Source organism: Marmota flaviventris, chromosome 14, assembly GCF_047511675.1.
Source record: "Marmota flaviventris isolate mMarFla1 chromosome 14, mMarFla1.hap1, whole genome shotgun sequence".
NCBI lineage: Eukaryota > Metazoa > Chordata > Mammalia > Rodentia > Sciuridae > Marmota > Marmota flaviventris.
Window position 1 is genome coordinate 41,661,543 of NC_092511.1, and position 26,542 is coordinate 41,688,084.

Consider the following 26,542-nt stretch of genomic DNA (forward strand, 5'->3'; position numbering starts at 1 on the left):
TAGACAACCTAAACAGACCAATATCAATTGAGGAAATAGAAGAAACCATCAAAAGACTACCAACTAAGAAAAGCCCAGGACCGGATGGGTATACAGCAGAGTTTTACAAAACCTTTAAAGAGGAACTAATACCAATACTTTTCAAGCTACTTCGGGAAATAGAAAAAGAGGGAGAACTTCCAAATTCATTCTACGAGGCCAACATCACCCTGATACCTAAACCAGACAAAGACACTTCAAAGAAAGAAAACTACAGACCAATATCTCTAATGAACCTAGATGCAAAAATCCTCAATAAAATTCTGGCCACTCGGATACAAAAACATATCAAAAAAATTGTGCACCATGATCAAGTAGGATTCATCCTACTTGCTGGATGCAAGGCTGGTTCAATATACGGAAATCAATAAATGTTATTCACCACATCAATAGACTTAAAAATAAGAACCATATGATCATCTCGATAGATGCGGAAAAAGCATTCGACAAAGTACAGCATCCCTTTATGTTCAAAACTCTAGAAAAACTAGGGATAACAGGAACACACCTCAATATTGTAAAAGCAATCTATGCTAAGCCTCAGGCTAGCATCATTCTGAATGGAGAAAAATTGAAGGCATTCCCTCTAAAATCTGGAACAAGACAGGGATGCCCTCTCTCACCACTTCTGTTCAACATAGTTCTCGAAACACTGGCCAGAGCAATTAGACAGACGAAAGAAATTAAAGGCATCAAAATAGGAAAAGAAGAACTTAAATTATCACTATTTGCAGATGACATGATTCTATACCTAGCAGACCCAAAAGGGTCTACAAAGAAACTATTAGAGCTAATAAATGAATTCAGCAAAGTGGCAGGATATAAAATCAACACGCATAAATCAAAGGCATTCTTGTATATCAGCGACAAATCCTCTGAAATGGAAATGAGGACAACCACTCCATTCACAATATCTTCAAAAAAAATAAAATACTTGGGAATCAACCTAACAAAAGAGGTGAAAGACTTATACAATGAAAACTACAGAACCCTAAAGAGAGAAATAGAAAAAGATCTTAGAAGATGGAAAAATATACCCTGTTCATGGATAGGCAGAACTAACATCATCAAAATGGCGATATTACCAAAAGTTCTCTATAGGTTTAATGCAATGCCAATCAAAATCCCAATGGCATTTCTTGTAGAAATAGAGAAAGCAATCATGAAATTCATATGGAAAAATAAAAGACCCAGAATAGCAAAAACAATGCTAAGCAGGAAGTGTGAATCAGGCGGTATAGTGATACCAGACTTCAAACTATACTACAGAGCAATAGTAACAAAAACAGCATGGTACTGGTACCAAAACAGGCAGGTGGACCAATGGTACAGAATAGAGGACACAGAAACCAATCCACAAAACTACAACTACCTTATATTTGATAAAGGGGCTAAAAGCATGCAATGGAGGAAGGATAGCATCTTCAACAAATGGTGCTGGGAAAACTGGAAATCCATATGCAACAAAATGAAACTGAATCCCTTTCTCTCGCCATGCACAAAAGTTAATTCAAAATGGATCAAGGAGCTTGATATCAAATCAGAGACACGGCGTCTGATAGAAGAAAAAGTTGGCTACGATCTACATACTGTGGGGTCGGGCTCCAAATTCCTCAATAGGACACCCATAGCACAAAAGTTAATAACTAGAATCAACAAATGGGACTTACTCAAACTAAAAAGTTTTTTCTCAGCAAAAGATACAATAAGAGAGGTAAATAGAGAGCCTACATCCTGGGAACAAATCTTTACTCCTCACACTTCAGATAGAGCCCTAATATCCAGAGTATACAAAGAACTCAAAAAATTAGACAATAAGAAAACAAACAACCCAATCAACAAATGGGCCAAGGACCTGAACAGACACTTCTCAGAGGAGGACATACAGTCAATCAACAAGTACATGAAAAAATGCTCACCATCTCTAGCAGTCAGAGAAATGCAAATCAAAACCACCCTAAGATACCATCTCACTCCAGTTAGATTGGCAGCCATTATGAAGTCAAACAACAACAAGTGCTGGCGAGGATGTGGGGAAAAGGGTACACTTGTACATTGCTGGTGGGACTGCAAATTGGTGCAGCCAATTTGGAAAGCAGTTTGGAGATTTCTTGGAAAGCTGGGAATGGAGCCACCATTTGACCCAGCTATTCCCCTTCTCGGTCTATTCCCTAAAGACCTAAAAAGAGCATGCTACAGGGACACTGCTACATCGATGTTCATAGCAGCACAATTCACAATAGCTAGACTGTGGAACCAACCTAGATGCCCTTCAATGGATGAATGGATAAAAAAAATGTGGCATTTATACACAATGGAGTATTACTCTGCATTAAAAAATGACAAAATCATAGAATTTACAGGGAAATGGATGGCATTAGAGCAGATTATGCTAAGTGAAGCTAGCCAATCCCTAAAAAACAAATGCCAAATGTCTTCTTTGATATAAGGAGAGTAACTAAGAACAGAGTAGGGTCGAAGAGCATGAGAAGAAGATTAACATTAAACAGGGACGAGAGGTGGGAGGGAAAGGGAGAGAGAAGGGAAAATGCATGGAAATGGAAGGAGACCCTCAGAGTTATACAAAAGTACATACAAGAGGAAGTGAGGGGAAGGGGAAAAATAATACAAGGGGGACAAACGAATGTCAGTAGAGGGGGCAGAGAGAGAAGAGGGGAGGGGGGGGGGAGGGGAGGGGTGATAGTAGAGGATAGGAAAGGCAGCAGAATACAACAGACACTAGTATGGCAATATGTAAATCAATGGATGTGTAACTGATGTGATTCTGCAATCTGTATATGGGGTAAAAATGGGAGATCATAACCCACTTGAATCAAATTGTGAAATATGATATATCAAGAACTATGTAATGTTTTGAACAGCCAACAATAAAAAATTAAAAAAAAAATTATCTTTCAAACTTTATGGCAGTTCTTAATTTATTTTTCCTTTGGTACTGGATATTGAATTCTGGGGCACTTGGCCACTGAGCCACATTGCCAGCCCTATTTTGTATTTTATTTAGAGACAGGATCTTACTGAGTTGCTTAGTGCCTCCCTTTTGCTGAGGATGGCTTTGAACTCATGATCCTTCTGCCTCAGCCTCCCAAGCCTCTGGGATTACAGGTGTGCACCGCCTAGCAGTTTCTGTTATATTTTTTCACATTTTTATTAGTTACTTTAATTACGTGGTTTATTGCCTCATCCTTGTTTTATTTCCTGAGCTGTCACAGTTTTGGTTGCATTCCCACTTGGGCAGTTACTTCTACAGTCTTCTCCTTAGTATTTGCATGAAGTCCTTCCCCTTCCATTTAGTGAGCCACCATCCTCTCTTGCCCTTGTGGAGGCTCTGTATCATCTAGACAGTGTGCTAGGATACTCTAAAATTATAGTGGCAGTTAGATCTTGTCTTCAAATCTCAATTTTTGGAATAGTTGGAGGTAGGGAAGAAAAATGCCCCAAGAATATCAGCAGGAAAGTGGGTATTGATGAATGTACAGGGAAAGCATGATTAATACTTTGAATTAAAAGTCTAAAAAATGGGTAGATATGAAATGTACAACATTTTGCATAATCCTTTATAACTTATAATCAAGGAGACTGATAAGATTCTAATGCTGTTTTAATTGATTTTGCCAGATTTCTTACAAATGGGGATGGTTTTCCACTTTTCCTATAGCCTTTCAATTTAATTTGATGCAGTTTTACTGCTTTAGGTTTAGCAATTTTGATAAAATATTAATATGTACTTGATTTAAAAGTTCAAAGATTAAAATCATAAATTTGTTTACCAATTATGTTCTCTTAATTTCACTTTTGTTGTCAGAGGTAATTACTATTCAGTTTGCTTTGTGAGCTGAATTGTCTTTTCAGCAATATACATACAAACTATTGCATTGTTATTCTGATTTTTTGGTTTTACAACATCAAAGCACTAACCAACCACAGATGGATTTGTTTTATCATAGAGGATGCATTTTATTAATTTTAACAGAGACTATCTAATGGCCTTCCAGAATGGCTATTCTAATTTACACATATACCAGCAGTCTATTTTCACTTACACATACAAATATTGCGTATTTTATTCTGTTTCTTTTTGCCAATTGGGTCTCAGGTGTACTCAATATTGTTAAGCCAGATACTTGATTTCCAACATATTCTACTCATTGGTCACATTTAAAAAAATATTTTATTTAAAGTTAGTTATTTCTAATAATTCAGTAAACATTTGTGAAGAAACTATTTAAAACATGTTATGTACTTGACAAGAAACCTAGATTTGGTTGCTCTTACAAATGTGACAAGTGAAAAATTATATCACATTAAAAAAAATTACATTTCCCTGGCTTCTGGCTTTCCTCACCAAATATTTTTTGTGTGTGTCTTACAATTTAAATTTCTCTTCATAGAATTAGCTTTTCATATGCTTTATTGTTTTTATTGTTATGTTAATTTGTAAGAGTTTATACATAAGAGAGTAATCTTTTGAAGAAACTTCCCTTTCCTATCTTTAAATTTTATTTACAACATCTTTAGTTACCCCATTATTTCAATGTAGTCAATTTTGTTAGCTGTGGGAGAGTAATGTTTAGTATTCATCTAATCTGTATCTCTTCCTACATTTTACAGTGTCTCATGCAGCTAAATGTAGATGTGTGACTGAGTTCTGGTTAAGTATTATATGCACCAGATCCAGCCCTCTTATCAAAATCTGTCATGTATGATCCTCCATATTGTTTTCTAGTTGGGTAGAATGGAGACTACTCACTTGGTGGCCTGGGAAGCCTTATGACATAAAGCAGAGCTACAACATGGAAGGAAACTGAGAATGTAAATCAACTCTTGGAAGAAGAAGAAGAATGTGGTGTTAAGTAAGAAATGAAAGTTAGTGTCTTATCCTACCAAAGGTTTGGAGCTTGTTTGTTCCTGCAGGTAGTGTTAACCTATTTACTACACAATCTGTTTATATAAATATGTATACCCTGGGACACACATACACATATGAGTGATGTGGAATAAATGAAAGGGAATAAATACGTTTATGTAATTCCTAATAATTTTATATTTTCTTTGGTTTTCAATTGCTCTGGAATTATTTTGAAATAGGAAACCGATTAAATATGATTCCAATAGATACTCAATTTTCTCCATACCACTTATTCAATTGCCCATATTTTCTAATGATTTGAAATAGTACTTGAATACTAAATTTCCATGAATATGATATTCTGTTTCTAGGCTCTCCATTCTTCCTTTTATTTGTCCTTATTAGTTATACATGACAGTAGAATGTATTTTGACATATTATACCTATATGGAGTATAACTTCTCATTCTTCTGGTTGTACATGATGTAGAATTACATTACTCATGTAATCATATATTCACATAAGATGGTAATGTCTGATTCATTCTACTATCTTTCCTATTCCCCTTCCTATGGGTTTTGTCATGTGTTCCTATTCTGATGCCACAATGTTGTAATTACTGTATCTTTAAGATGTTTTTAAGTCTGGTAAGGAGTCTTCTTTTTATAAGCCTCATATTCTCTTAAGTTGTTTAGTTATTATTGTATATTAATTTCTATATATGAATTATAGAGTCATTTAGTTGAATTCTCTAAACATGATGAAAACATTTTCTTTGGGGCTATAAAAACTTCATTTTGATGGAAAATTAACATCTTTAAAATATACATTTTCCATTTGACTTTTTGATGTATCTCTCCTTATTCAATGAATTATTCTAAAATTCTCATTAAAATGATATTTCCTATTCTGAGTTAGATATATTTTGGGGTTTTATTTTTATTTGTGTAAAACAACATTTATTATGAAAGAAAACCTACATTGAAATATATCATGATATATATGTCATAAAATGGAGTTTTCTAGATTCTACATGTTTTTAACTTTTAATTGATCTAATTTTAATATTCTGTATTTTATTTTGGCTAAGTAAAAATTCAGTTGTCAAAGTTATTTTCTCTCAAGCTTTTGAGGCTATTCCCCATTTTTTCCCTGCATCAATTTTGTTAACGATGATTTTTTTTTTTCTGATGCCAATCTAGTTCTTATTTTATAAAGATTTTTTTTTTGGTCTCTGGAATATTTTAGAATTTCCCATTTATTACTGGCATTATCAAATGTCTCTGACATACCTTGAGGCATGTATATGCAAATGTATGGCACACTTCATAGCACTTGGTGGGACCCTTTGATATAGGAATTGTTCTTTGAGTTGTTTCAGTATTTACAAAAGTTTTTCTGTATGAATTTTATCTTTTTCTGGATATAAAACTTCTGGATCTGGTTTCCATGTCCCTTGATTGTCATCTTTATTAAACAACGTTGGCATTCTGAGGTCTTTGAATGCTACCTTCTACCCTATTTGCATTTGATTCTGATATCCTTGCATATACATCTTTAACACATACTTTTTCAAGTAATTTTAGTTCAAAGTGTGTGTTTATGTATATATAAGATTATTTCGATCATCAATTTTATCATGAATTCTCTCTCTCTTCTACATCTGACTTTTCTGGGAGTCATCATTTGCTTGAGTTCTTTCATATCTGGGAAAATCTAATTGACTTTCATATCTCACAGAGGAATTGACTGAGAACAATATTATTAATTCCTAATTTTTTTCCTAAGAAATGTGTGAAACTTTTTATCCACAGAGTTCAGAATTCTAGTTATATTGTGTCCTTTTTATAACTGAATTTGAATAGAAATATTTCCACCTGAAAGTCTTATATATTCATATACAGTGTTATATATTCTGAGAATAAAGCACAAAAGACAGAAACATCCCTGTAAATTCTGGGGCTTCATGTGTTCATTATAGCAAATCAATACTGTCTCTGCCCTTAACACATGCTGTCGGTGTCTTTTTAATAATACTACATTCTTATACAGAGGGAGTGATTTATATGCATCTTCATAAGTTATCCAGAAGGAATGAGGCCCGGAAGGATAATTACAATCCCAAAAGAATGAGGCAGAAGAAGAAGGTGGTTTCTGGTGAGCAAAGTTATCTATAAATAGAGAAGATGCCTGCAAGATCTATTTGGTAGTAGAAAGAATGTGCCTCGGGTTATTAAGACAAATGTGAAAATGAGACTAAATTAGAAAACTGGGGAAAAATTGTACAGAATTAACTCTGAAATCCCAGGGCAGGCTACCCTGGAATAAGAAGAAGCTTGGTAGAAAATGTAATTTTAACAAAACCGTGTAGCCAAAGGCTTTAAATATGATGGATGCACTTTAAAGAGAGAATGATGAGGTACATGAGCAGAAGTGTACTGTAGTGGCTTGGGATCTGTACTTCCAGTGTGTGAATCCCTGCTGCATGGATTACTGGTTTCTCCATGCCTCAGGTTTCTTGGATATAAATGGTGCTAACATTTACTACTTCCTTTTAGGATGTTTGTGAAGACTGAATCAGTCAATGCATGTGAAATACTTAGATAATATTATAGTGGCTTTTAAATAAATATCAGGAATTATAATATGTTATAATATAGTAAGCATTTGGGAAATCACATTAACATATATTCATATTAAGGTGACAATAGTATAATGGTGATTAATTTTTAGTGGACTCATTTATATTTCACGTATGTTCCTAGTCCAATTATATCCTCAGACAAATCTGTGAGTTTGGTACAATTGTTATAGGTTTGGCTAGGTAACAAGTCTGAACCTTTGAATAGATAAGAATTTTTTTTCCAGATTCATAAAGATGGTAAATCTAAACACTGGGGTTTGAACTGGCTTCAGACTTTTAGCACTTACCATGATGTGAGGGTTCTTTTTACGTAATCAGTAGTTGCTATGTAATCAGTGTTGTCTGTATGCAGTAGTTCTCCAGACAAGTAGATGTTTTATGATTCGGCATTAACCAAAGGTTGCATCTTTTAAACTTTATTTTAATAATAATGTATTTTCAGAATGGACATTGAAGTTTTAATGGTCCATGTTTAGAGATATTGAAGAAGAAAGATATTTTTGTTCTTTTGGAGAGGCAAGTTGGGATTAGGTGAGGGAGAAGAGGGGGTTCCAACTTGCATGAAGAACACATCCCCACTAAAAGGTTTCCAGGATCAATCTGACACTCAGCTTCCCAACCTCTATCTACAGTTTATTACTATGAACAGGAAAGAAGTTAATATTTTATACTTTCCAAAACTAAGAGATTTGAATAGTGCTGGAGACCAGGATGTGAAACCAGTCCCTGAAAATGAACATGAACATTGTTTCATTAAGTAAAGACTAAAGGAGCAGTCACAGAATTCCTGATATTTTTTCAAATGAGAGAATTCTTTCATATATTATATGCATCAAAGCAGAAGACTATCTTTTCTAAACAAAGTATATGATCGACTTGCATCATAATAGGAATAAAAAAGGGAAAAAAAGGAATAATACTTTTTTTTTAATTTTATTGTTGGTTGTTCAAAACATTACATAGTTCTTGACAAATCATATTTCACACTTTGATTCAAGTGGGTTATGAACTCACATTTTTACCCCGTATACAGATTACAGCATCACGTCTGTTACACATCCACTGTTTTACATATTGCTATACTAGTGTCTGTTGTATTCTGCTGCCTTTCCTATCCTCTACTATCCCCCTCCCCTTCCCTCCCCTCCCCTCTTCTCCCTCTACCCCATCTACTGTAATTCATTTCTCCCCCTTGTTTTTTCCCCCTTTCCCCTCACTTCCTCTTGTATGTAATTTTGTATAACCCTGAGGGTCTCCTTCCATTTCCATGCAATTTCCCTTCTCTTTCCTTTTCCCTCCCACCTCTCACCCCTGTTTAATGTTAATCTTCTTCTCATGCTCTTCCTCCCAACTCTGTTCTTACTCTCCTTATATCAAAGAAAACATTTGGCATTTGTTTTTTAGGGATTGGCTAGCTTCACTTAGCATAATCTGCTCTAATGCCATCCATTTCCCTGCAAATTCTATGATTTTGTCATTTTTTAATGCAGAGTAATATTCCATTGTGTATAACTGCCACATTTTTTTTATCCATTCGTCTATTGAAGGGCATCTAGGTTGGTTCCACAGTCTTGCTATTGTGAATTGTGCTGCTATGAACATCGATGTAGCAGTGTCCCTGTAGCATGCTCTTTTTAGGTCTTTAGGGAATAGACCGAGAAGGGGAATAGCTGGGTCAAATGGTGGCTCCATTCCCAGCTTTCCAAGAAATCTCCAAACTGCTTTCCAAATTGGCTGCACCAATTTGCAGTCCCACCAGCAATGTACAAGTGTACCCTTTTCCCCACATCCTCGCCAGCACTTGTTGTTGTTTGACTTCATAATGGCTGCCAATCTAACTGGAGTGAGATGGTATCTTAGGGTGGTTTTGATTTGCATTTCTCTGACTGCTAGAGATGGTGAGCATTTTTTCATGTACTTATTGATTGATTGTATGTCCTCCTCTGAGAAGTGTCTGTTCAGGTCAAAAAGGAATAATACTGAGGAACATGTGCTGAGAATTTAGGCCAATGAGTCTTTATTACATGTGCTTCTCTGTGCTGTTTGTACTTTGATTTCTATTGTGAAAGCAGATCTTATCTCATTATAATAAGAACACATGCAAATGCTTGCATAAGGTAGCCTCTCATTTTATTTTTAGGCTACTATTTTGGGCAAGGAAAGGTCTTAAGTAAGCCAAAATTGGTTCTAATATATTGTGAGTTGATGAATTTTTAAAATAAATATTATACATAATTTAGGACATGTAATGCAACTGTATAAAATGTATCATATGAAGGCCAATATCTTTGTTATTTTAACCACAACCAATCTCCATTTAAATCTTGAATTACGACAATATATACATGCATGTCCATTTTTAACAGGTAGATATATAAATGTATAAACCTGTCTAGGATTATTTTATGTAACTTCAGTACCATTCTTCTTTCCATGCTAATAAAAATTTATTATATATATACATATATAATGTATGTACATGTATATATATATATATATATATATATATATATATATATGCAAAGTTTTAAAGTGAAATCATAAGGCAACTATCACACATTTTCTTTATATCTCACACATTTTATTCAAAAATATTATGATCACAGTATTATGATTTACTCATCCACTCCCATTTTGATGTAGTCATTCCTATCACACTACTACAAAAATATTGCTATTTTTGTATTTTTACATACTTGGCATCCATCTGTTTTTAAAATACACATTTATTTTAATTGATTCTCTAATGCATTAGCATACATAAGATTTATTAGTGAAATTTACATATGTGACAATATAACATCAGGCATCTCCTTCTGTGGAATTTTGAATACAGTGGTGTTGTCTGTATGCAGCAGTTAGAGGTGAAAGGGAGTCACAAAGTACACATTCCTGAGTTATTATAAAACAATACTGGGCTAGTTTGTGTATTTATAACCTGCTAAAAAATAAACATGCCTGTATATATTGTCATAATTCAAGATTTAAATGGAGATAACTTGTTAAAATAACAAAGGCATTGGCTGTTCATATTGTAAATGTTATACAGTTGTATAACAACAGTTATACAGTTGTATTACATATCTTAAATTGTGTATATTATGTACTTTAAATTTTATAAATTCATAATACATTAATATTAAATTTGCCTAAAGACCTTTCTTTTCCCAAAATCATAGCCTAAAAATAAGAATTGTATTAAGTCTAGGTAATATAAAATCCAAAAGTCGTTCATATTCTTGAGTGATGTACCAAAGATTTGTTGTCAGACCTAAACCTTTTCTTTCTTGCCCTGCTTGTCTTATAATGTGTGACTGCCGCAGTCTGGCTGGGCACAAAATCACGAGCCACTCAAGCAGGAACAAAGTTTATTTTTTGAAACTGCCGCCAATGTCCGGTACCGCCCGGGAAGATTTTTTCCACCCACGCCACCTCCTCCCGGACCCAGAGAGAGCTCCTCCCCCGGAACTCCCTCCTACTGTACTTCCCCAACCAATGGGAACTCTCCAGGAGTCCCATAGCCGGCCTAGGTGAACAGCAGGAGTCCAATATCCATATGAATGCAAATCTTAACATAATCATATCATCTCAATGGCTAGCTGGCTCACCTTTCGACCAAAAATGCCATGCATCATATACTTGGCTCTTAGCATCTCCCCCCTTCTGTTTAAGTAACAAGCAATCTGGCTAGGGACCGTGCCTGTTAGGTTTGTCCAATTCAACATATGGTTCTTACCCGTCATCGGAAAACTGACTTTTAGGCGTCAGCCTCCTGTCTTAGGTTGATACCACTGCAATTGGATCATACCCGTCACTGACTACCGGTCCAGCATGTAGCCATACTTGTGGATAGGCCTATGTACCAGTGGGGGGGTGAGGTTCTTTGCCTCACCTCTGTTGGCCCCCAAATTTGGCCTTGGTGCCGGTGGGGGGGTGAGGTTCTTTACCTCACCTCTGTTGGCCCCCAAAATCAGACCATCACTAGTAGAAGGGAGGAGGATACAGAAATGTCATGACACCAAGTCAATTAACGGCTCCTAGGAAAAATTACATCACTGGTGACACATCAGCAAAGATACGCTAGCACTACCATAATTCGCTGCATCAACAAATAGATCACAAAGCATACAAGTGATACATAGTCCAGGCAAGTTCTGTGAGCAGTTCAAAGCAGAGGAATCTATCAATATGTCCATATCCTTCCAAAATAAATCGACTCATTGATTGAGCATTACTTGTTGAGTTATAAATCATTGATGTATCAACTTACACGGTTTGTTGTGATAACTCTCGAAGAAGTTGTAGTTTGGTTTTATCTTTGTCTTCACCGGCACTGGGATGAAAATAGGAATTTTGACAATGATGCTAAAAAAAAAATATGTAACATTTCAACAGGTACTAAGAAAACAATATTTAGAACAATTTACATTATCCTGAACAGAATTATTAAATATAATGAAAAGGAAAGGTGAAAGTAAACAAACAGATTTGTTAACCTTCTATTTGTTCATATATTAGAACAATCCTCAACAGCTGTTTACCCAAATTAAATTAAACTATTAAAATCACGTGAATAATAATAAAAAAAAAATTTTTTTGGATCCATGTGCATGAGCGCCCCTCATATGTGATATATGGACATACGCATATACAGACATACAACACAAAACAGAAGTGTGCACACGTAACATATAACACATAAGACAATAGTAAAGGCCTTGTAGCTTTACCTAGGTGAAATCTCCATTGCAATGTTCAAAAACTCCACAGTCAAAATATAAAACTGATCAGAAAAAACATTAACCTAGGTCTGTATGAGCTCAAAAATAAAATAGAACTTTATGATGTGGGAAAAAGCAATAATAAAATAGATATTGAAAAAAAACATTCTGGTTAATCACTGTCGCAGATGTAAGAATAGCCAAGCTGGAGATCTGGATATCAGCTGTTATGGATTTGAGTGGAATCATCTTCCTTTTGGTCTGTAGGAACTGTTTTAGTTAGTCTCTCTGGAATCCAAATCGGCTGCTGTTCTTCCTGTGGAAAAACACAAACAGAGCCCCGACTCCAGACTATCACTGGGTCAGGACCTTTCCATTGTCCTGTTAGAATATCTTTCCAAAGTACCTTAGGCTTATGTACATTTTTTGGATACAAATGTCTTTCCGCAGCACTAAGCCCTGATGAATCCAAATTTAAAAAGTTTAGAGTAAAAAGGGTTATTTTAAGTTTATCTTTGGGGGATATATACCCCTTTCCAATTCCCTCCTTTTGTTTTAATAAGTACATTTTAATAGTTTGATGAGCTCTTTCAACTATGCCTTGTCCTTGTGGATTGTATGGAATTCCTGTTATGTGAGTAATGGCAAATGATGAGCAAAATTGTTTAAAAGAGGTGGACGTATAACCAGGACCATTATCGGTTTTTAACTGTTTTGGAACGCCCACAGTGGCAAAATTTTGTAAGCAATGAGCTATAACATCTTTAGTTTTTTCTCCGGCATGAAGGGAGCCCATCAGAAATCCGGAAGAAGTATCAACTGTAACATGTAAATATTTTAATTTTCCAAATTTTGGCAAGTGTGTGACGTCCATCTGCCAAATATGGTTAGGTGTCAGTGCTCTAGGATTGACTCCAAGATTAACTTGTGGTAAAAAGGTCACACAATTTTGACATTGTTTTATTATATGTCGGGCTTGTTCTTTAGTTATTTTAAAACGTTTTTGTAAAGTATTAGCATTGACATGGAACCTTTTATGAAAATTTATAGCTTCTTCTATTGTGGAGAAAATATGTATGTCATGTGTAGATTTATCTGCTAACTCATTGCCCAAACTAAGGGCTCCAGGCAATCCTGTATGTGCCCTGATATGTCCTATAAAGAATGGATCTTTTCTGTCCCAGATTAGACTTTGTATAGTAGAAAACAAAGAGAAAACAGTAGAAGAAGGGAAAATCCTACCAGGATCTTCAAGGGATACTATAGCATTAACTACATACTGACTATCAGAAAATAAATTAAATACAGAATCTTTAAACATCATAAAAGCTTGTAATACTGCATTAAGCTCTACCTTTTGAGCTGATTGTTTGGGTACTAAAAATGTAAAAGTTTGATCAGGGGTAACTACTGCTGCTGTACCATTATTTGACCCATCAGTGAATATATTTGGAGCATTCATGATAGGGTTTTTTTTGTCATCTTTGGAAAAACTACAGGATGTTTAGACCAAAAAGACAACAAAGGATTAGATGGTAAGTGATTATCAAATGAAACATTAGATTTACACATGATTATTGCCCAAGTATTTAACTCATTAGCTAACTCATCAATTTGATCTATAGTATATGGAGTAATAATTTTATTGGGAGAAATCCCAAACACTCCCTTGGCTGCTTTTATTCCTTTGAGTATTAATTGTCCTACAGCCTCAGGATACCTAGTAAGAATAGTATTAGGAGAATAAGATAAATGTATCCACAATAATGGACCTTCTTGCCAGAATACTCCTGTAGGTATATTTTTTGTTGGCAGTACAATAAATAATAAAGGCAAACTTATATCAATTCTATCCAAATGCATATTTTCCATATATGTTTCAATGATTTTTAATGCCTTTCTTGCTTCAGGCGTCAACATGCTGGGTGAATTTGGATCTGATGGACCTTTTAGAATATCAAATAAAGGTCCCAACTCTCCTGTTGGTATGCCTAGATAAGGCCTTATCCAATTTATGTCTCCTAATAACTTTTGAAAGTCGTTAAGTGATTTGAGTTGATCTATTCGTATTTGAATTTTGGGTGGACGGACCATGGTTGAGGATAATAAAACCCCTAAATAATTAATTGGAAGATTTAATTGTACTTTATCTATTGCTATCTCTAGATTATAATTTTTTAATAAATTTGTAAGTGTGGCATAACATTCTAGCAATGTGTTTTTATCTTTATGTGCCAATAACATATCATCCATATAGTGAAATATTTGTAGTTCAGGATTTTGATTTCTAAGTGGCTGGATTGCTTTGTTAACATAAATTTGACACATAGTTGGACTATTAGCCATCCCTTGAGGGAGTACTTTTCATTCATATCTCTGATCAGGACCTTCATGATTTAGTGCAGGGATAGTAAATGCAAAATGTGGACTATCCTCGGGATGAATTGGAATTGAAAAAAAACAATCTTTAATATCTATAGCTAAAACATACCAGGTTTTTGGTAAAGCAGACAATTGGGGAATCCCTGATTGAGCAGGTCCCATAATAACCATCTCATTATTAATGGCTCTTAAATCTTGCAATAATCTCCATTTACCAGATTTCTTTTTAATGACAAAAATGGGAGTATTATGGGGAGATACGGAAGGTTGTATATGTCCCTCCGCTAATTGTTGTTTGACCAGGTCATGGGCTATTTGTATCTTTTCTTTAGTCAGGGGCCACTGAGGAACCCACACTGGTCTTTCTGATTTCCAAGTAATTTTGATTGTCTCAGTGGCCCTTTCTGAAAACCCAATCCATGTCTATTTGTTTCTTGATTTATTTGAATTGGTGCTGTCATACCTTGTTCTTGTTCTCTTAATCTTTCTTCTTTCCTAAAGCCTTGTCTAGCCCTAGTAGTGGGCGCATTAGGATTGATGTTATTTGTTAATGTCAAACCTAATTGATCTAGGACATCTCGTCCCCATAAATTTATAGGAAGATGATCCAATACATAGGGCTGTATAGTTCCTTCACATCCTTCAGGATCCTTCCAATCTAATACCATTGCACTTCTATGGGGATTAGTTGCCACTCCTAGGCCTCGAAGCGTTTGAGTGGCTTGTTGTAATGGCCAGTGTTTTGGCCATTCTTGACGAGATATTATGCTAAGGTCTGCACCTGTATCAAGTAGCCCATTAAAGTCATGTCCTTGAATATTTAGTTTTAGCATTGGGCGAGAATCTAGATTTAAAGACAGCATAGCCCAATCTACACCTGTGGAGCCTAATCCCCTGGAACCTCTTTCTACAGTACGACTGGAAAATTTATCATGTAGGCTGGGTATTATTAATAACTGTGCTATTCTATCTCCTGGTGAAATTACTGATATACCTCTTGGAGAACTAGCTATAATTTTTATTTCACCTTCATAATCGGGATCAATTACCCCAGGACTTATCATAAGTCCTTTTAGTGTTGAAGAACTGCATCCCAATAATAAGCCTACTGTTCCTTGGGGAAGAGGTCCTTTTTCTCCTGTGGGAATGATTTGAACTCCCATCTCTGGAGTTAGTACTGCTCTGGCAGAGGCGCAGATGTCCAACCCTGCGCTCCCTCTAGTTTGTCTGATGAGGGATTTAATGGATAATGCGTCCTGGGCACTACCTTGATGGTGTTGCTGGGTTCCTCCACTGCCCCGTATATTTGTGGTTTTGGGCCCCGGAGCATTGGGCCCTCCAGTCCGTTTTTTGGCAATGGAGCCTGATGTCTTTCTCCACGATATCGTGGGTAAACACTTGGTCCTTGTCTGTTTTTTGATAACGGAATACCTTCTATGGTGGTTTGAGAACGGCATTCATTAGCCCAATGTTTCCCTCTACGGCATCGTGGGCAAATACCCGGTATTCTATTCCTTTGATACCTAGCCTTGTTAAACCCTCCTCCTATGGGGCAACTCCTTTTAAAATGTCCTGTTTGATCACAATTATAGCATGTTTTTGGCCTGGCATCTAAAGCCTGTTGTACTGCTGCTAAGACTTGCCCTTGTTCATTAATGTCTCTACATAATTTAATATATGTGTTTAAATCTTCATGTTTCCATGGTCTGATGACCTCTCTGCAGCAACGATTTGCTTGGTCATAAGCCAGTTGTTTTATAAATGGCATTGCCTGTTCTGTATCTCCAAATACTCTAGATGCTGTCTGAATAAGCCTATCTACAAATTCAGCGTAAGGTTCATTAGCTCCTTGTATTACCTTAGATAATTGTCCTTGTAAATCTCCATGCCCCTGTAAAGTTTTCCATGCCCTAACTGCGTCTGCAGCAATTTGTGCGTATACGCCAGGATCATATTCAATTTGTTGCCGTTGACCCTCATAAGGTCCTTTTCCTAATAACATCTCTAGATTTCTTTGAGGGTAACCGGCTGTTGCATTTCACCTAGCTGTCTCCATGCAAAATTCCTCATTGGTAACCTTCCATAACAAATATTGTCCTCCATTTAGCACAGATCGACACATGTTAGCCCAATCTGCTGGCGTCATGTCTAAGTTGGTAATGGATTCGACCATGCTCACAGTGAAGGGTGCTTGCGGCCCGTAGGTTGTTACAGCCTCTTTTAATTGCTTCACTGTTTTGAAATCTAAAGCACGGTGAATTCGTTGCCCTCCTGCCTGCTCAAGTACAGGGCATGCTAATCTTTGGGGTCCTGCCTCAGGATTCTGTCCATCAACTACGGGAGTTGAGGGCCGCTCAGCTGTAGATGGAGCTGTTGGTTGAATTACGCCCTCTGGTGATAGAACGGGGTTAGTAGCAGCCTCCTGTTGTAATTCCCCGCCTGATGGTTGTTTTTCCTCTAAGCTTTCTTTCTTCAAATCTTCCTCTGTCTGACTAGCTTGAGAGACCTTCTCTTTCGCTTGACCTAACATGTTTTCTACCATAGTCTGGACCTCTAACAATTTACTTAACAGTCTTTCGGTTTGTTTTTTACTAGTTTCTAATCTACTATAAAGGTAACGCAACCCAATAAGATAGCATAAAACAAAACCGAAACAGAATGAAATAAAAACCGAACAAAGAATAGTTGTATCAATTTTCTTTTTCTCAGGGCCGAACAACTTCAAACCTTGAGCCAACCATTTTTCCCAGTTTGCCTGAGAAAATTCTAGGGATAGGAAGCTTGAAACAAAAACAAGATAAATCAAAACGAGAACACATTGTTTTTTGAAATGGTCACCCATTTTGTTGCCTTCCCTCAGGGGCGAGCAATTTTACTCACCTTCAAGCTTCAGGCGTTCCCCATACGGGCCACCAGTTGCCGCAGTCTGGCTGGACACAAAATCACGAGCCACTCAAGCAGGAACAAAGTTTATTTTTTGAAACTGCCGCCAATGTCCGGTACCGCCCAGGAAGATTTTTTCCACCCACGCCGCCTCCTCCCAGACCCAGAGAGAGCTCCTCCCCCGGAACTCCCTCCTACTGTACTTCCCCAACCAATGGGAACTCTCCAGGAGTCCCGTAGCCGGCCTAGGTGAACAGCAGGAGTCCAATATCCATATGAATGCAAATCTTAACATAATCATATCATCTCAATGGCTAGCTGGCCTCACCTTTCGACCAAAAATGCCATGCATCATATACTTGGCTCTTAGCATGTGACTGTGAGTTGTCCTTTTTAAAAATGCTTTTCCAGAAGAACTAAACCATGACTTCTGTTCATAGAAGGAACTGCCTCTATCTGCAAAAGACTCTGGGGCAGCACCAATTTTGGAGATTCCTTGGGAATCTGGGAATGGAACCTGCATTTGACCCAGCTATCCCTCTCCTTGGTTTATACTCCAAAGACTTAAAAACAGCATACTACAGGGACACAGATACATCAATGTTTATAGCAGCACAATTCATAATAGCTAAACTGTGGAACCAACCTAGATGCCCTTCAGTAGATGAATGGATTAAAAAAATTGGCATACATACACAATGGAATATTACTCAGCAATAAAAGAGAATAAAATCATGGCATTTGCAGGTAAATGGATGGCATTGGAGAAAATAATGCTAAGTAAAGTTAGCCAGTCCCCAAAACACAAATGCTGAATGTTTTCTCTAATATTAGGAGACTGACCCATAATGGGGTAGGGAGGGGGAGCATGGGAGAAATAGATGAACTCTAGATAGGGCACAGAGGTGGGAGGGGAAGGGAGGAGACGGGGGTTAGCAATGATGGTGGAATATGATAGACATCATTATCCAAAGTACATGTATGAAGAAATAAATTGGTGTGAACATACTTTATATACAAACAGAGAGATGAAAAATTGTGCTCTTTATGTGTAATAAGAATTGTAAGGCATTCCACTGTCATGGGATTTATAAAATAAAATCAATTAAATATTTTTTTAAAAAGATTCTGAGGCAGCATTTTGCCTGGATACACTGACATTAATAAATGAAAAAGTGAGAATTGCTGTGAGAGTCTGCAAACCATCTTTGCCATGTGCATGTATTTGTGTGTGTGTAATCATGCTTATCTGTGAGCACTATGAGAGTCAGATCCAGGTGTGATACAAATTCATAATCATAGCAGTACTCTGCACAGCCTAGGAGCTCAATGAAGGTGTTCTAATTGACTAATTTATGAAGTCCAATAGATACTTTTCTACTGGGTGAAAATAACATATTAATTTACATATTACAATGCAGATTTTTTTTTCCAGTGCTGGGGTTTGAATCCAGGGCTTCATACTTGCTAGGCAATCACTTTATCCCTGAACTACATCCCGAGCCCATAATGCAGTATTTCTAAATAACCCCCCAAAGCTGAAATGTACTTGGTTACCTATGTTCCCTATTATGAAAAATGTTCACAGGACAGAATTGGCATGAAATGTATCCCTTTCCATAACATGTACTGTAATGGAAAGTTGTCCAAGCCTAGCCTGGACTTATGATTTAAATCTTGTGATCCCTTTCATGTGTCATGCTGTAGTACATGGACTATATCCTGCACATTTGGTTTAAAACTATTTCCAGAAAAATAAATTGTCTTGTTAAGCTTACTAACCAGCTTTCTTCCACAGACACATTTTTCTCTTTACAAAACATCACTATTCCTTCTTAGCACAGCTCAAAGATAATGTTTGTAATTCGTGGCATTGATAAAGGATTCCTGAGCTGGTTCTTCACAGTGTCTGTTCTCACTCAGAAAGAATTTGAACATTTGGGAAATTATCTAGATAATTCAGAATCATAAAATGGTTTTCCTTAATAGTAGAAGTTAATAGTTTATTTTGGCTCCAATTAACCGAGAAGGATAAATGTCAGACATATTATGACAAAGTAGACTAAATCTTTCTTTCTATATGTAATCTCTGTAAAGCCACAGTTTGGAATTGATCTGAAGAGTTTAATTTTCTAGATCATTTATACAATTTTCTAATTTCTCTAATTGATTTTTAAAACATTTTTGTATTTTGAAAATTTCAAATATACAAAACAAAAACCGGAGAGAAGAGCATAATGGACCCCGATATTGAACACTTGAAAATGACAACTCATTGTCAATCATGAGTCACCACTATCCCTACTCACAGCCCCCTTCTACATATTTTATGAACATTTTATTACTACATCTTTCCGTGTGAAACTCTCAAAAATAACCAATTTAAAAAACACACATTCCTATTACCATTATCACACCTAAAAGTCAAATATTAATGCTTCAGTATTCAAAAATGTCTAGTCAGTGCTCAGATTTCTAATTGTCTTCTACAAATACTTTCATCTTTATCTAGATCAAAGCAATGTCCATATGTGGCTATTCACTGGTGCATCTCTTAAGTCTCTCTTACTACACAGGATTCCTCTTTCTCTCTTGCTTTTTCTCATTCTCATTTGCCTTTCCTTCTTGTTGAAAAAAACTGAGTTGTTTGTCTTGATATTTCCCCATCATGCGAATTATACTGATTATCCCTGTTTCTTGATGTTCGTCGTGTTCCTCTGTCCCCAGTTCCTCTATGTTTCCTGTCATTTCCTTGTTGCAATTAGAAGTTTAATTACATTTTGGTCTGATTTTTTGTCAGGTTTACTTATGGATAGCTTTGTGTTCTAACTCAGTGTGCAAATTTATGCATATAGAACTATGTGTTGAGATAAATGTTTCTCAAAGTTGCATTAATTACTTTTATTAGGTGATTTAACACTTTTCTAGAATATTAACATTAAATCAAAGAAGCATTTTTTTTTCCTCATTAAACATACTGGCAGCTTTGCTTCTTCAAAATTACAGAAGCAAATGTTGTCAACTCCATTTGGTTCTACCAGTGAAGTTAGTCTGTGTGCCATTCCAGCATGTTTTGGTCATCATGTTGGGTTAAAAAATGATAAATGTATTATAATAGCTAAAAATATTGGCATATATATTATCTCATTTAAACTTCAAGTTGCATTATGAGATGTGTTTTTTTGCTTTATAGAGGATGAGACTAAGGGTCACAGAATATCTTTCTAGGAATATACAGTGATGGGATAGGGTTTTCCAGTTAGGCAACTTGACTCCCCAGTGCCTACTTTTAACCACTATACTATATGCTCTTAAAGACAATAGTTCTATGTGGTACTAATCTTTACCATAAATACTGTTTCAATACATCTGGAGAATCTAAGCCACATTCAGATGTTCAGGTAAGTTAAACCCTATTGGATGCAAATGATGGTGGGGCTATTATCTCTATGCTGATGTGTGGTTGTGTATCAGGGGTGTGTGGCATAGAAATCTTCTGACAGAATTTAAAAATTTGAAGTTGAAATCAAGTTTCATATAACTTTAACTTATTGTGAGAATAAATTATCACAAAAAATGGACGAAATTTCCACCTTTAGCAATTAAATCAAATGTCTGTTCTAAATATCAGCTCTTCAAGTATCTTAAAGCATTTAGTTCATCCACATTAAAACAATAGAGGATAGTTTATCCACTATCTTAAAGTGTCCTTCCATAAAGTGTCATATTTAAATCAGTTTCCTCAAAATTTTAATTTAGAACACATTTTGAGTTTGCAATTATATTGCATTTGATTTATGCTGTGTTTAATGTCCACTTTACTATGCTGACTGCTTCTCCTGGTAACAGCAGGAACTCTTTGCTTGTTAACAGTGAATTCCAATAGACTAAAAGAGAACCTTGTCCAGAGAAATTATTCAATGCATAATTATGAACAAGTAAATTCATTAGTAAATGGTTTACTTTCCTGAGTTCTTCCCATTCAGATGTCTGATAAGCCAAGATTTATCCTGAACTTGTAAAGAACTCATATATCTGAAGTAATCACTAATATGAGAGTGATACTATATTTCAGATACAGTTTAACCAATGTTATATTCACTGAACTCTTCACTCCCGTGATATGTATGGTTGTGTTAATGTCAGTTACCTAGGCACACAGTGAATTTTCAATATCTTTCTATTTTTCCTTGGTTAACAGCTATTTTTTTTTAAAAAAGTCTCATCTTGTTATTTTATCTGATATTTTCAACTGTCTGAGTCTTTTAGCATATTGATTCTGAATGTACTCCTATCATTCTCATAGTTATACCTTTTGAAAATTGTGTGAGCATGTCTGTTTCAATTAAATCTCTTGATTAAAACACATTTAATAATGTGGTATAACATTAGAATAAAAGACTTGAGTCTCGTCACTTGCTAATTTCTCTTCAGTTTTGAAAGAACATGATCTTAGTTATCATTATTCTAAAAAGTGACCAAATCCACTCCATCATTCTTACTCTTTTGTCTTCAAAAGTAACACAGCTTTGCTAAATTTCCTGTTGAGATCACAATCTTCTACAGAGTCTTTATTCTTTCTAACCATATTATAAAGTTTTTTTTAATGGTGGTATGCTAAGATAGGCACTACATATTCTTATTTAATTCTTGTATGAAATAGCATGTGGAGATTTAATATGAATTTAAGTAATTTTTATTTTTGTTACTGGCAACAACTAAATTGAGAATAACTTCTTATCTGCCCATGATTCATGACAACAAGTAAGAATAATAACTATAGAAATAGTGATCACATGTTGAAGAGAATATTTTCTATAACTAGTCAGAAGAAATACTAAAATAAAGAATTATAAGAGAATGACAGATGTATTTGTCAGAGTAAGAGAGAGAATAACTTGTGGCTCATCAATACCATTTTAGTTGTGAAAATTGACTGGAGACTTTCTCATGGATGTCTTCTCTATAGCCTACCCTCACTGTTCTGAAGACAGTCCTATAGGAACAGAAACTTGTAAGAATAATGGGATATGAAATATTACCCCAGTCTCCGTTTATTTTTTCTTTCTTTCTTTTTGTTTTTTAGTTTCACAAATCAGAATCTAAAACAGATGGCTTATGAATTACTTAAAGGACCAAGGGAGTGAGTCAGGGAAGAAGGTAATGATGGAACACAAAGACATTCTCAAGTTGCTTTAGACCAAGGACAATGTGTTTCTCAATATCATGGGACTATCCCCTAGTAAGCTTTATGAAATTCCATGGGAAAGGATTGCAGAATAAAGAAAAGAATCTGTTTATTACCCTTAACTCTCAGTTTTGCCCTGTGTACCTACGCTTCCCAAAGGGCTCTGAGGGATGTCTTTTTGTGGAGTTTAGGAGGAAGGAGTTTAGTTCATGGGTGGAAGGAAAGAGGCTCCTCCTGGACATGGTTTGCCCGTGATTTTGCATAACACTTGTTTGAACATGTATAAAACCAGTGATGAGCTGGCTGCTAGCCCAGCAGTTACAACTAGGCTAAGAGGACCTGAAATATCTGATACAGGTCCCAATAAAAAGTTCAAAGTCTTCCATTTATCAAATTCACTTTAATAAGCATTACACCCGCCTCCCTGTCATATGGACAGTGTTCTAGGCATTGTATAAGACTGGGAGTATGGATGTAAAAGTAAGTAAATATCTACTAGGGATTCTTACACTCTATGGAGTGAAACAGCTGCATACAACCTGACTAAAAATCAAGAACATTAGAGATGGTAAAGTTAATTTGGGAGATGGGGAAGAAATTGCCTCTTAAGTTTATCAGAAATGGATATCTTGATCTGGCACTTGAAGTGTGATATGATATGAAGGGGCACAGTTCTGGACAATATTAAGAGTATGAATAAAGGAAGTGAAGTTTCAAAGATGTGTCAGGTTCAGGGATCCAAGTGCTTTCAGATATGTCTCAATGAATAGGCAACAGAAGACAGACCTGGAGGATACCATTACTGAAATCTCATCCTGTCCCTCAGCATCCAACAGAGTGCAAGGAATAAAGAGATATTTAATAGATATTTATTCAATAAATAAGCTTCATGGGAATATCTGAAATTCTCCCCTCCACACACACAAAGATTTATATGTTACATTTAGGAAATTACTTTAAAAAATTAAACGAAGTTCTCTAGGATAAGACTTCTCAAAGATTTTGATGGGAATTACAACTTATATTTAATATGTAAGAATTCTTACACTTATGTTAACATGAAACTGATTTTTGTTCCAAATACCTCATGGGATTCCTTATGTAGTGTATTTTAGGAAATGGCGCAGTAGAAAATAGTGCCTGTCTATATAGAAAAAGAGAATAGAGGGGGATGAAGCCTAATTCAGTAAATTAACATATCTAACAGAGCATTTTTAAAAATATCTTATTTAAAGAAATTTTGGAACAAAATTTTGAAATCCCTTGAGTGATAGTGCAAATAATCTACTTATTCATTTTGTCTTAGATGACCACAAAGATTTAGAGAAATATGATCAGATTTTGTTTTATACAGATAAATATAACTTTAGTAAGGGGGATATGTCAATGGAGTAGATTCTGCAGGGATTTTTCTCAAAGGGCCCTAAAACAAAAACATATCTGAAATCAAGGGTGACCTGCAAAGAAAAATGCAAATCTGACACAGGAACTTCTCTATGTGAATTGCCTGCAACAATGGAATTAAGTATATTTATAATAAAACTGTAATGATACCATCTCCATAATTTTCAAGAGTTTGAGCCTCGGAATACCCTCTTACTCTTGAGAATATCACAGGTCACTAAGGTGGCTTCATTACCAGAGTATTTCTCAGTGAGCATATACTGTCCATCAGAAACTGTGCTTCATATTGTAGGGGCTGTATAGAGGTGCAAGATAGAAACTCTTGACCTAAAGGTCAGTCTATAAATGGGAAGATGAAGCCTATACATAAAATGATAGTAGTCATTATCATATAGCACATGGGAAGTGCTAAAATGAGTTTTGGAGAACATTACAGTTATAATAGTAGGTTGTGACCTTAACCTCTGTCGGGTGAGGCAATATAGCATCTGAATCAATCAGCATAACAGATGTGCCCAGTTTATAAAAATAAGAAGTCTTTTGGGAAAGGGGACAGGTACATTGGTACAAAAATAAATACACCACTCTTGCCATTCTACATTACCTTATGATTTAAAATGTACTCTATTTTTTTTAATCTCAGTTAAGCCACACCTGTATACCTGTCCTATAAAAAAAAGGAGTTTTATGCACTCATTGGTCTTCATAAAATCCACTTTGTAGTTCTCTTTGTTAAGCTGTGTTTTGATTTTGTTGTAATCTTTTTCCTCTCTGCTCTGAATTCTTGACTCTACAATCCACAAAACTTGATCCACCCTTTTGCCTTCTGGTGTGCATATTCTCTCCTTGTTGCTATAATGCAAAAATACATCTTATCTTCCCTAAAGTAATAAATTTATGTTCAAGCCCTGGTCCTATATTCCAATCATCAGTACTGGATACTTAACTAATACTGAGTCATTTTTTTAATTTCACAAAATATGTAGGAGTTAAATATGTGTGAGAGAGAACAGAAGGGAAAGAAAGTAGAGAAGAGTAAATTATAAGTCAAAGAAAAGGGGAGGAGAAATATGAAGATAGGAAAAAGGGAAGAAAGAAGGGAAGAAAAAAGAGAGGAAGAAGAAGAAAAGACTTAAATGGAACTAAAAAAAATGCTAATACTGATCTTATTCAGTGCTGCCATATGGAGCATACGACCCTGAACAGATTGATTTATTTCTATAGTAATCAATTCATGTATCTCTAGAATATGAAGGTCATACAATGACTTTTAGTTTTATCAATACCTGTCTTTTATGAAATGTAAAACACACAAACATCTTCCCACAGGGATTGTACAATTCTCTATATCCCAGAAATAAATCCCACAGGAAAGTAGTTTGTAAGGTAATAATGAGTCATTCAGGAAGCAATCTACCATATCCTCTTTATCTCTTATGAGTCATGAAGGACATTTTGTATAATTATTTATATGTTCTATCTAATGAAAAACCACACCCAAGTAATTATCTTTTCAGTTGTAATTATGTCTTAAGCCCATGGAAATATTCTTTTCACCAATGGAGATTTATTGACTATAATTAGATGTATAAACACTTGTTCTCTTCCAGGCTTCAAAGGATAGGAGTGGTTAGGAAAACAATGCATATCCAATGAGCGGGTTGCCCATTTCCCTGAACTGAACCATGATTAAGCATTAGCACGAATGCTTTATCTTCTTTCAGAATTCTCATTCCCTTATCTGAGAAGTAAGAGGAGAAAATTTACCAGTATTAAATTCTAACTACTCTAAATATATTTCTTCATATATTCAATAAACTGTAGTGAGATTGACTTCATCATTTTAACCATAAATTTCAGCATTTTTTTCTTTTCTTCAAGTTTTCTGAGCATGTATAATACATTGAAACAGAAATGATTTGTCTTAATTATTATTGATTTGTGAAAAGGCAGCTCTGCTTTGCCACTAGCAAAGCAATCTTATTGCATTTGTTAAACACACACAATAAGATGTAAGTAATGTACACATGAAACATTTCAAAGAAATGAATAGCTAGTATCTTGTGAAGCTTCTGCTTGTCAGAATTTGTTTCTAGAAGGGTTATAAATGTTAGCAATAAGAAAGCTAGCTGTTTCTATGTCCTCAGTAACACATTCTAGTCTAACACACAACATACAAGCAAAGTATTAACAGAGATGGATGATGAATGGCCAAATTAAAGTCCTCCCACCCTTAGAGCAAATACTCCTTACGCTGACAATTTATCCATTTACTATTCTTGTGTAAAAATCACTGTACCCTAGATGTCTGAGTTCAAATTTGGAAAAAACAGTTAAGCTTAGAAAATGATTCTTAAGCTTTTTCTATTCCCAATATTTATAGTAAAATAAATAAAGGTAAATTTTAAATG